We start from the raw sequence: 12,408 nt of genomic DNA on the forward strand, positions 1-12,408 counted from the left end.
AAATTCAAGAACTCATTAAGAATTGACTGTCTTCATTTTTTAATTTCCCTTCTTTCAGTCTGTCAGGAAGCTCTTCTCCTAAGAGTCAGGAGAACCTGCAACAGTCAGGCTGTTTCTGTTAAAGGGAATGTTGTTTAGCGGTTAATGGGAGGCGGGGGTGTCAGGACTCTTGGGTTCTGTTCTTGACTCTGCTGCTGTTTCCTTATGTGACTATGAGCAAATTATTTAACTTCTCTGGTGCTGACCTGACAAGTCCTTGCACTCTGCATGGCAGGTACTGAAAGCCTGTTGCACTCCAGGTTAGGTGTGAATGGAGAATACACATGTGTGCAAGTAAGGTTAAGTGCTAGATGTATCCTCTGTGCTGAGCACCAGAGCGTCTTAAGCACTTTGAGCATCTGCTTTTGTTCTCAAGACCACAGGATAAAAAAAGGGCCAGGGAATGGAGATATCTGTAGAGACTTGAGCTACGTTTGGCCCTGATAATTGTTACACCACTCAGTAACCTCACTTTTACTGAAGGAGGATCAACATGCCATGCATTCCCTGACCTGCTCAGCACTTTCTACCTTGCACTTAAACATACAAAACTCTGCGCTTGCCTTATGAAAGATCGAGCCCTGTGTATGCAAAATGGTTTTAACACTTTCCTCTTGGGGTGGTTATGATGATTACCTAACTAATGTCTGTAAAACACTTTGAGATCCCCTGGTGAATGTGAACCGTCTCATTGCAAATAATTGTAGAAGGTGTTTATGTTTATTGCATATGAAAAGTGTAGCACTGGCTAAGGGCACATGTAGTATGGGCTGGTACTGTTCAACAATCTCCTACACTACTCTGCTAACACCTCATTCTAGATCTACATCATCACCTGCTTTTCCAGTCCTGTGCCTCTGTTAACAGCTGTGTTAATGCATTTCATGCCTGACCTACATAGCTGGATTCCTCTTCCCCATGGTCTGCTATTGCTCCTCAGTCTTAAATCTCAGTACACTTAGGACAAACTGGATTAGATCCAGAAAGCAAAGCTCCTCAAACATGACCTCCACTACCCCCTGCTATTGCATTTTTAGGCTGGACATTACCAATCTGTTACATTCCCAGGAGGTTTGAGAAGCAGTGAAATGGTCACTGGGATTAGAGAGAACAAACTCATTTCAGCTGTGAGCTACGAGACCCAAACCCAGATTTCACATGAACCTTAGCCTCAGTGACAACTTAGTCCACTGAATGCATCCAGTGAAGTGAGCTGTAGCTCACAAAAGCTTATGCTCAAATAAATTTGTTAGTCTCTAAGGTGCCACACGTACTCCTTTTCTTTTTGCGAATATAGACTAACATGGCTGCTACTCTGAAACCTATCTTTAGATAATGTGAGCAGTAAAAGGATGAATTCAGAAGCTCAGTTCCTATTTTTCATTCTCTAAAATGCATTACTTCCTTATAATAATAATCTAATAATAAATAATAATAAAATAAAATAATAATAATACAGAACTGAAAAGAAGGATTTCTTTAACCTGACATAAACAATTCAGATCAGGGCTGCTGATTTATTTTACACACTAATATTTATTTCAGCTCTACATAGGACTTGCCATATTGCAACAGATCGCATCTAGTCCAGCATCCTGTCTCCCACAGTCATCAATGCTTCAGAAGGAGGCCTAAAACTTCCATAATGTGCATAACTGTCCAGTACTATGTCCTGAGGGAAAATCTCTCATCTTTTAATTGGTTTACGTTCTGGAACATGAGGATGGATCATCTTTGTATGTTTATCCTTGCAAGTTTAACTAGTGGCACGTACACAAGGTCAGATAACCAAAGATTATCTAAGTCACTTTTCTTTTTGAAGTTGTAAATAGTTATAAATCTCAAAACATATAACGTTTTATGGGGATCTGACTCTCTTTTTTGGCCAATATGTGCGTCAACTGTACCATAACTTCTACCTGTCATGGTATTTCTGTGACTTCCACCACCATAGAATCTGAACACCTCCCAAATATTAATTCATTTTCACACCCTAAATGGCAGGAGAACATAATATCTCAATTTTAGAAATAGGGTACTGTGACCCTAGGAACCCCTGTATTTCCATCCTACACATTACTGCAAAGATTTTCATACAAAATATGCCTTTGAAAACTACCACCACCATGGTCAGTGTCACTAATATAATTGGAAAATACATGTTACAATGCTGTATGTGAAATTATGGATACTCAGTAATTTCATGCTTTAACAAGTCTATGACTAAAAGGTGTTTCTATGGGGAATGTCAAGTGGAGTTGATAAACAGGTTTTCTCCAGACAAAGGAAAGAACTTGACACCTCATACCAGGTGTGGCCCAAATTCACCAGGCTATTCATTTGTATCTGAGGTTGCAGCAGGAAGAGATCATCAGCATAGTACCAACCATCAGTGCGGGAGGAACCAGCATGGAGCCTTATCTTCCAGCTCTCATGGCTCCTTTACTTAGCAGGAACTAATGTACTTTATTTAGCGGTACCCTTCAGAAGAATACATTTCACTGAACTATAAAGAGAGCGTGGAAAGAACCTCAAGGGATCCCTCACCTTAAGGAGATAAAGAAACCAAGTGATTTGGTCTCGGTGATGGGTCCTGGCCAGCCCAATCAGTAGAAAGCTGGAAAGACGATGGTGAGCAAGAGAACAACCATCCTGAACAAAGACTGTATCTTGCTAGATAATTTTTTTGACTTTTTGATGCATGTTTTCTCTTTTATATGTTTGTAACCATTTCTGACTTTAGCTCTTATACTTCAACTCACTTAAAACCTCTCTTTTATTTACAGGCCTGGAAGCCTGACTTCAGTACTGGGCAAACTGGTTGAAACTATAATAAAGAAGCATATTGCTAGACATATAGATTAACATAATTAGCTGAAGAGGAGTCAACATGGTTTTAGTAAAGGGAAATCATGCTTCACCAATCTACTAGAATTCTTTGAGGGAGTCAAGAAGCATGTGGACCAAGGGGATCCAGTGGACATACTGTACTTAGATTTTCAGAAACCCTGTGACAAGGTCCCTCACCAAAGGCTCTTATGCAAAGTAAGCTGCCAGAGGATTAGAGGGAAGGTGCTCTCATGGGTTGGTTACTGGATAAAAGATAGGAACATAGGTATAAATGGTCAGTTTTCAGAATGGAGAGAGGTAAATAGTGGTGTCCCCCAGGAGTCTGTTCTGGGACCAGTCCTATTCAACATATTGATAAATGATCTGGAAAAAGGGATAAACAGTGATATGGCAAAATTTGCAGATGATACAAAACTACTAAAGATAGTTAAGGCCCAGGCAGACTACAAAGAGCTACAAAAAGATCTCTTAAAAAGGGGTGACTGGGCAACAAAATGGCAGATGAAATTTAATGTTGATAAATGCAAAGTAATGCACATTGAAAAGCATAATCCCAACTATACATATAAAACAATGAGGTCTAAATTAGCTGTTACCACTCAAGAGAGAGATCTTGGACTCATTGTGGATAGTTCTCTGAAAACATCCACTCAATGTGCAGCAGCAGTCAAAAAAGCTAACAGAATGCTGGGAATAATTAAGAAAGGGATAAATAATAGGACAGAAAATATCATGTTGCCTCTATATAAGTCCATGTTACACCCACATCTTGAATACTGTGTGCAGATGTGGTCACCGCATCTCAAAAAAGATCTATTGGAATTGGAAAGGGTTCAGAAAAGGTCAACAAAAATTATTAGGGGTATGGAATGGCTTCCATATAAGGAGAGATTAATAAGACTGGGACTTTTCAGCTTGGAAAAGAGATGGCTAAGGGGAGATATGATTGAGGTCTATAAAATCATGACTGGTGTAGAGAAAGTAGATAAGGAAGTGTTGTTTACTACTTCTCATAACACAAGAACTAGGGGTCACAAATGAAATTAATAGGCAGCAAGTTTAAAACAAATAAAAGGAAGTATTTCTTCACACAACGCACAGTCAACCTGTGGAACTCCTTGCCAGAGGATGTTGTGAAGGCCAAGACTATAACAGGGTTAAAAAAAAATAGATAAGTTCATGGAGGATAGGTCTATCAATGGCTATTAATCAGGATGGGCAGGAATGGTGTCCCTAGCCTCTGTTTGCCAGAAGCTGGAAATGAGCAACAGGGGATGGATCACTTAATTATTACCTGCTCTGTTCATTCCCTCTGGAGCACCTGGCACTGGCCACTGTTGGAAGACAGGATACGGGCGAGATGGACCTTCGGTCTGACCCAGTAGGTCCATTCTTATGTTCTCTCTTTTTGATTAAATAAATGTTTTATTTTTATTCTAAATCAACCCAGTACTGTGTTTGAATGAAAGTGATTATTAACTGCAGTTAAAGCAACAAGCTGCTGTGCTTTTGTCTCTTTAAAGACAAAATTATTTGTCTTTAAGGACAATTATTATTTCTCTGAACGTTCCAGGAGAGGGCTGGACATTTCAAGGTAGATGATTTTGGGGAAATTCAGAGCTGAGGGTATATTGGGTCACTTGGTTACTACTAGACAAGTCTAGTGGAGACCAGAATATGGCTGTGGAGTAGCAAGCAGGCTGCTGAAGTCAGTTGCTGAACCAGGGTGGCTTAACACAGACACTCAGTGCATGCTTGCATGATGGCTGGGAACATCCACACAGGGAACTACAGCAGCAAAGCATTTTAAAGGCACTCAGGGTTACAGGACAAGTGGTGACACAAACTCTCCCTGGTCTGGGTTTAACCCCAAATGTGACAGTCACACTGATGGTAAGTGACTAACACAGAATGCCTGCACCAGAGTAGGTAATTGAATCCAGATTTTCCTGAGTTGTAGACCAGTCCCTTAACTGCAAGAACTTCCTTCCATTTTTCAAGCCTTGGGTGCATCTCTATTAAATGCATAGCCATTTACCAGTCACATTTCAAATACAACTCTCATTTGTTTGCCAACTGCAGGCATGATTGTGTAGTGCTCTCTGCATTAAGTTCCCATTGAAGTCAAATGGAGTTCTGCTGGCAGAGGGGCTGCAATCTGGGATTTAAAGCTGCTTTTATCTAAACCAAACTCACAAATACAATACATATTATAGAACCCATTTGAATCCTCCCATGGGCCGGAGGGTGGGGGATGGGTGGGCTGCATGATGTTCCCCTTGGAGAATGTTCTCCATATTCTTTCTTTAGAGGGTGAGATTTGCTTTTCAATGGAAAAATGGATCTTTAGACCCACAGATGTCACATGATCCATGCCTTTCCCTCCTGAGGCACAGAGCCCCTGGCCCACTACAGCACTGCCTCAAGCTCAAGAGCACAATTCTTATGGACTGGTACCATGAGAGCAAGTGGCTAGAACTGGGTGACATTTTTCTGACAAAAAACTTTTTAACTGACGAATGCACCAAAACCTGTCACAGCTTGATGCTGAATTTGATGAATTGGTTTCATTGGAAAAAACATTCAGAAAAAAAAAAATCAAATGTTTTGATTTTTTTATTCAAATGATTCCATTTAGAATTTTACTTTTTAAATAAAATTGCTGTGAGGTTAAAAATTGAAACGAAATGAAGTATTTTGTTCAGCCCAAACAAAATTATATGCTTTTTCTGCTTGGTCAGCAAACCAAAAAAGTGAGTTATTCACACAGTTCTGTGGCTGTCCTCAGCTTAGGGGGTCTGCCCAGAGTGAAGGGGACTCTATATTACACTTAGTGCAGACTCCAGCTGTATTAAGCTTCTGAGCGTTTTCACAAAGAGTGTTCTGTGATATTTGAGGTGGGGGAGATATGGAGCCATGGAAGATAATTGGTCCCCACCTTCTAAATGGGAAGGGTCAGACCCACAAACACACACACACAATGTTCACTCTGCCCATAAGTCTGTTACAATCCCCTCATGATTTTTAAGGTGGGTATTAAAACTTGGGGAGTAGGAATTTTATATGACTGTCAGTTAAGTTTGACCTGTGTACTTTAAGGAATACACATGTGATTGCACTATCAAACACAGATTTTTGCATCATAAGTAGGGCTGTTAATTAAACACCGTTAACGTGTGCGATTAACACACAGCACAATTAACGTGTTAATATTTTTTATGTGCACTAATCGCAGACCCTCTGAGCAGGAGGGCAGCATGAGCTGCTGTGGAGAACCTATGTCCGGTCAGGCACAGTACTGCAAGCCACCACCGGAGGGCTGGAAGAGAAGAGGCTAGAGCAGGGATTGGCAACTTTTGGCATGCAGCCCGCCAGAGTAAGCTGCCTGGCTGGCCGGACCGGTTTGTTTACCTGCTGCGTCTGCAGGTTCGTCTGATTGCAGCTTCCACTGGCCACGATTCGCCGCTCCAGGCCAACGGGGACTGTGGGAAGTGGCACGGGCTGAGGGATGTGCTGGCCGCTGCTTCCCGCAGCCCCCATTGGCCTGGAACAGCAAACTGCGGCCAGTGGGAGCTGCGATCGGCCGAACCTGAGGATGCAGCAGGTAAACAAACCGGCCCGGCCCTCCAGGGAGCTTACCCTGATGGGCTGAGTGCCAAGGGTTGCCAAACCCTGGGCTAGAGAAAGACATGGTTCTCATCCTGGCTCCAGTGGAGAAGTAAAGATCTTGACATCCCCTGTCCCAGGGTGACTATATTTCTTAAAGTAAAAACAGGACAGCCAGGGACTCACCTGAGGCCCCGCACCCTGTGCTGCTCACAGCTGGGGCTGACCCCCAAGCTCCGGGGCTGACCCCCACCCCTGAACTCCATGCCACCCGCAGCTGGGGCTGAACTGCTCCCCCCAGCTCCGCATCTCCCCCAGCTGAGCCTGATTCCCTCTCCCCCAGCTCCACACCTCCCCCGGCTGAGCCTGATTCCCCCACAGCTCTATACCTCCCCCATCTGAGGCTGATTTCCCTCCCCCCTCCCTCGCCAAGTTCTGTGCTGCCCAGGGGTCAGTTCTGAAGCCAGCACTTCTGGCCAGCAGCAAATTTCTCTGGTTTCCTGCTGGTGGGCAGTGCTGCCTTCAGCTGACCTCTGGGCAGCAGCCGCCACTCTCTGCTCTGCCTTGCAGCTGGGACAAATGCCCAGTTTTGGCGAAAAAGCAGGGACGGCCAGTAGAGAGCTGAAAAAGGGCACTGTCCTGACCAAAATGAGACATATCGTCATCCTAGCCGGCCCACGCCCTATTGTTCCCAGCTGGCCCCTCAGGGGGAACCCCACAGAGAACATGGGCCTGACAAGCTCAGTGTCCCTGCACCAGCCCTCTCCTCCCCTGCAGTATGATGAGTCCCTCAGGTAAAAATCCACCCTCCTTTGCAAACAAGTGCACACTCAGCTGAAGGGAGCCCACCTAGCTCAGTGAAAGTAGGTGAGTCCAGTATCAGAAACCATCCTTCCAGAACCAGCAGCAAGACACCTCCCTCACCCTCCTCCTGCACAAGTTATTGCTTGCTCCTCCCCACTGTCACCCCCTGTCCTCCCAGACTCTCCTCCTGCACAAGTCATTGCTTACTTCCCCCCTCCCCTTTCCTCCCCCAATACTGAATGCTTGTTTGTCCGAGTGACTGGCTGAACAAGAAGTAGAACTGAGTGGACTTGTAGGCGCTAAAGTTTTCCATTGTTTTATTGTTAAGTGCAGTTATTCTTTTTTACATATTCTACATTTCTAAGTTCAACTTTCATGATAAAGAGATTGCACTACAGTACTTCAGTGAGGTGAATTGAAGTTTCTTTTTTACAGTGCAAATGTTTGTAATAAAAAATATAAAGTGAGCACTGTGCACTTTGTATTGTGTTGTAATTGTAATCAATGTATTTGAAAATGTAGAAAACATGCAAAAATATTTAAATAAATGCTATTCTATTATTAACAGCGTGATTAATCATGTGATTAATTTTCTTAATCGATTGACAGCCCGAATCATAAGCTTTAATGTGTTAATAAATTCCCACAATGAAGCTTTATAACATACGCACTTTGAACATCAGTAACTTACAAATCAGCTGTTACACACACTGTGAAATTGTCATTGGCCATGTAAACGCATACAACTCCCTCAACTTTGCACATGAATGTTGGCTTTATGAATGTATTAATTATGGAAGTATAATTAACAAATTAACAAATCTGCACAGCTGTAACACGTACAACCCTGAGCTACAGCTTAGCCTGCTTGCTGAAGAATCCTTATCCTCATTACAATCTATTTTTAAATGGCCATAAAACAATATTCAGCAAAAGAACAGGTTAAAGATTTTCTCCTTCAAACTCTGGCAATGACTGCAATGTTTATAACCCACCAAGGACACCTACAATTGCATCTAGCTGCCCTATGCCTTACAAACCTCTCAGCAGCTCTGAAGAAGACAATCTGAGAGGAAAGAAGATATTAAATGCACAGACTGCAGCATAGGGAGAAAAAAATATGGCCAAGTACTTTTCTTCTACTACAAGAAGCAAAGCCTGCCTCCCATCCCCAGAGAGGTGTGAATATAGAGATTTCTGCAAACAGCAGAATCAATGCAGTTTTGCTACACTACTCTACATAGGTTCTGTAATATACCCCCACATGGTATAAATACCCTTCCCACTTTCACACTGCAGGGGCCACTTCCTGGAGGGAATTGGCATATTGTCTTCCAGTGGGGATTTGCTGCTATGTCAATTTACCAGCCGTTATCACCTACAAAGGGAAGGTGCCTCCGAAGCAGACATGGAATAGAGATGAGAATTCCTTCCCCTTGGAGATATCCAATATCTGGGCCTAAATGCTCAGATTTGCTACAACATCAATGTCTCCCCATTTTAAAGTGATAATTCACCCACTTCTATACAGCACCACAGTGTGCATGGAGTTTTATCAAAGCACATCGGTTAGGCAGCCCTGATTAGAATTGAGCAAAACTTTCAACTTCCTTTCCACAGGAAATTCTGACATTTCAACCCAAATTGGGACAAAGTTGAAATTCCTACATTTTTTACAGAAAAGAAAAACAATTATATTAGAAAATGGCAAAACATTTTGTTTTTCAATTGAAATGAAACAATCTAACAGACATTCTCAAAATTAAAATGTTTAATTTCAGTTTGTTGGAGTGACCCAGAACTTCATTTAAACATTAAACTGTATTTTTTGTCATGACCGCTGCCTCATGGGAGTTATATTTCAGGTGTCTGATGCTCCCTTTCTTCCCTATAAGTCAAATTCATTGACAGGATTACATCTCCCCAGTGACATGCAACATCCATGATGCACCACACAGACTTTGGTCTGAGGGAAACCTAGATTGTATTATGGGAGATTTAGTCCTCCAGGGAGCTTGGCCTGTAGGAGAAAATGGGGGCCTGAACTACAACTCCTATAAGGCAGTAAGCTGATAAAGAAATGCAGTTTAATGTTTTATAGAACTCATTCAAAATTAAACATTCTGGGTCTGTTCAACAAAATGAAATATTCAAATTGGGATAGATGTGTCCTGAAACTAAATATCTCATTTAGATTTTACCAACAAAAAAATCCACATTTTTTTGGCAAGGTCAAGATTTTCTGGCAGCAAATTTCAATGTTATGGTATTTCATTTCCCTCTGGAAAATAATTCCAAGGGAAAATTCCTGGCCAGCTCTGCACCTGACACACAGAGTTTACCAACTAAACCACATAGCTACAAAAGTAAAGAATCTGGCATAAGGCAGGTTGTAAACACTACTCATAGTCAATAAGTGATGGAAGTGGTGGAGGCTGAAGAGTTTTCAGGAAAGATTCTTAGATGCTTAGAAGATTGGAAACTGAAGCCTATTGTAATGAGTGATAACATGACAAAAGCCACAGGGGCAGATGGAGCATTAAATAAAGAGGCCTGGGCAAAACACAGGGCATGAGAGTGATTGTAGGAGGCACCGAGAACACAATTCAGACTCTAAATCCCAGCAATGCTGGGAGGCTTTAGAAAGGTTTGCAGTAACACACACTACAGAGGCCATTTTCCTCAGCCTCTGTAGCACACACAGCTGCTCCATTCAGAACAATTAAAAGCCACTCAGCTGAGCAGCAGCTTCCATATTGCCGTGTTGCCTGGTGGAAATCATCACCCAGTCTTGCAGACACAGATGTCACCTCACTTTATGCGCTGGAAGAGTGAATTTAACATTATTTCCCAGCAAAATGCCCAGGGAAAATTTTCCCTGAAGGTCAGTCACCTGTAATAAGCTGACTGTGTTTGCAGTCAAGTCCATTGAAGATTAAAAGAGCAGAGGGATGTAAAGAATTTTGAGCAGAAATGGCTTGACCCACAAAATTCTGATCTAGGTTTCAAACCCCCTCTAAATCCCAACATCCATCTAAAGTTTTGGGGTGTTCAGGGTCTGGAGGTTTCCGTTTGACCCATGTCTAATTTTGAGTACATTGGGGTCAGAACAGTTTATGCAGGGATTCCCTCCTGGATGCAAGGATCTTTGATACTAACGATCTACTAATGATACTAAAGTTATTACGGGCAATAGTACCTTAATTTTAGGAAAATGTAGGCTGACTCTGAGGAAAATATCCAAATAATGAGAGTCGATTAAACCATGGGATAGTTTCTTCAAGGGATACGTAGAAGCCCTATCATTTGAGTAATTTCAAGAGAATATTGAGAATATAATGTAAGGAGAACTGGCTAGAAGGGGATAAACAATACAGCATACCTGGACTTGTCCACCTCTAACTTCGAAGCTGTATAACCTTGTGTGGGAGGTAGGCAAATGTTTTACTCATTTACATATAAGGAAACTGAGCCGCAGTGGGGTTAAGCCACTTTCCCAAAGTAAGTCAGTGGCAGAACCTCTGCTTGAACTGGATGATTTTGGTGGTTATTTTCTTTTTGTTGTTATTCTGAGCTCATTGAAGTCATTGCAATATCATAAATGCATGATCAGCTGACTGGATTTACGGAGCTGTGACAAGAAAACCACAAGGCATGAGAATGAGACCCTTTTGAAAACAGCAGTACAGCTGCAGTAAAGGATGAGACCTCTAGTTAAAAAAATGAACAGAAGAGAAAGGTCAAACTGGCCACTCATGGGAAAATGTATGAGAGAGGTGAGGATTTTGACAACTGTGGACAATGCCACAGCAGTATATTTACACTAATGGTACCGAAGACATTCACAAGGAAAGATCCATTTTCCTAACTCAGTCCTCCTGATCCCACAGTCATTGAATTCAATGGGAATCTTTCAACTGACTTCAGTGGACTTTGAATCAGGCCCACTGGTCTCCTTCAAGGAATGGATTAAATAAACTATGAGGATTTGACAGAAGTGCCAAAACAGCACTGCACCCATCATCAAATTTCCTGTCTGAGAAAAAATGTAACTTTCACTTTTAAAAGCAATGAAATGAGAAGCAGCAGCACATAGATTTCCATGCTAATCTTAAAGGGCCTGATCCAAAGCCCACTGAAGTTAATGGAAAGACTCCCATTCACTTCAGATGGTTGGTTCAGGTCCAAAAAGCTGCCTGTGGCTTGTTATTTTGGTAAGCATTTGTGAGAAGCCTTCAGGGATTATTTTGAACATGGGATCAGAGGGGCAGATGAGTATCACTGACAAACTAGAACCCTAATGTGCATCAGAGGCTATTGTGTCAATATTTGTATCCCCCAAGAGAAAGATCCAGCAGTTCGAGGGAGCACCCTTGCCACCATGCCGCATGCAAAAAGGAATGCCCAGTCCAGAGCCAAGAAAGACACAGGGGTCTTTACATCCAAGAGGAACTCAGAAATCAAGAGTGATCTGTGTTTCTATTGCTCGGGAAGAGCAGAGCATCTAGCAAATCCAAGAATGGAAGTGCAGGAGCTGTGGTAAGACAGGATATGCAGCAGAGTAGAGAATGCAATTCAATTAGAGGAAGCCATTTTCCCCTAAGAGTATAAAGCATGGTACCAGAAACGTGAATATGGAGAAACCTCTCACAAACACTGTGGCAATTCATAATGTGATTGCTGGAAGTTTATACCACTGTTACCCAGGGTTTTCTGACCCCAAAGCAGTGGTAACTTCACTGTTTCTCTCCAAGTAGTGTCAGGAAGAAATCAATGGGAACACAGCTCTTCCATTTGATAAATGATTGATACAAACCAGAGTGCTTTCACCTAAAACTTTTATTATGTCTCAAGCACACACACATATATTCTATAGCAATAAGTTCAGAGCACCCCAAACATTATAGTTACCCAAAAAGTATGAGATGGTTTTGAGTGATTACCACCCATGCTCCCGGGGGCCCTCCTTCTGTCCAGATGATGGGAAGTTTAGGTGTCAGCTCCTTGCCTGAAGAAAAGCTCCCTCGGATTGCCCCACAGTGTGTATTCTTTTGCTTACGCTTTTATGTGCTTTGTTTAAGTTAGCTATAACTCAAGGTGACTCCTAGT

Source organism: Eretmochelys imbricata, chromosome 6 (genome assembly GCF_965152235.1).
Source record: "Eretmochelys imbricata isolate rEreImb1 chromosome 6, rEreImb1.hap1, whole genome shotgun sequence".
NCBI lineage: Eukaryota > Metazoa > Chordata > Testudines > Cheloniidae > Eretmochelys > Eretmochelys imbricata.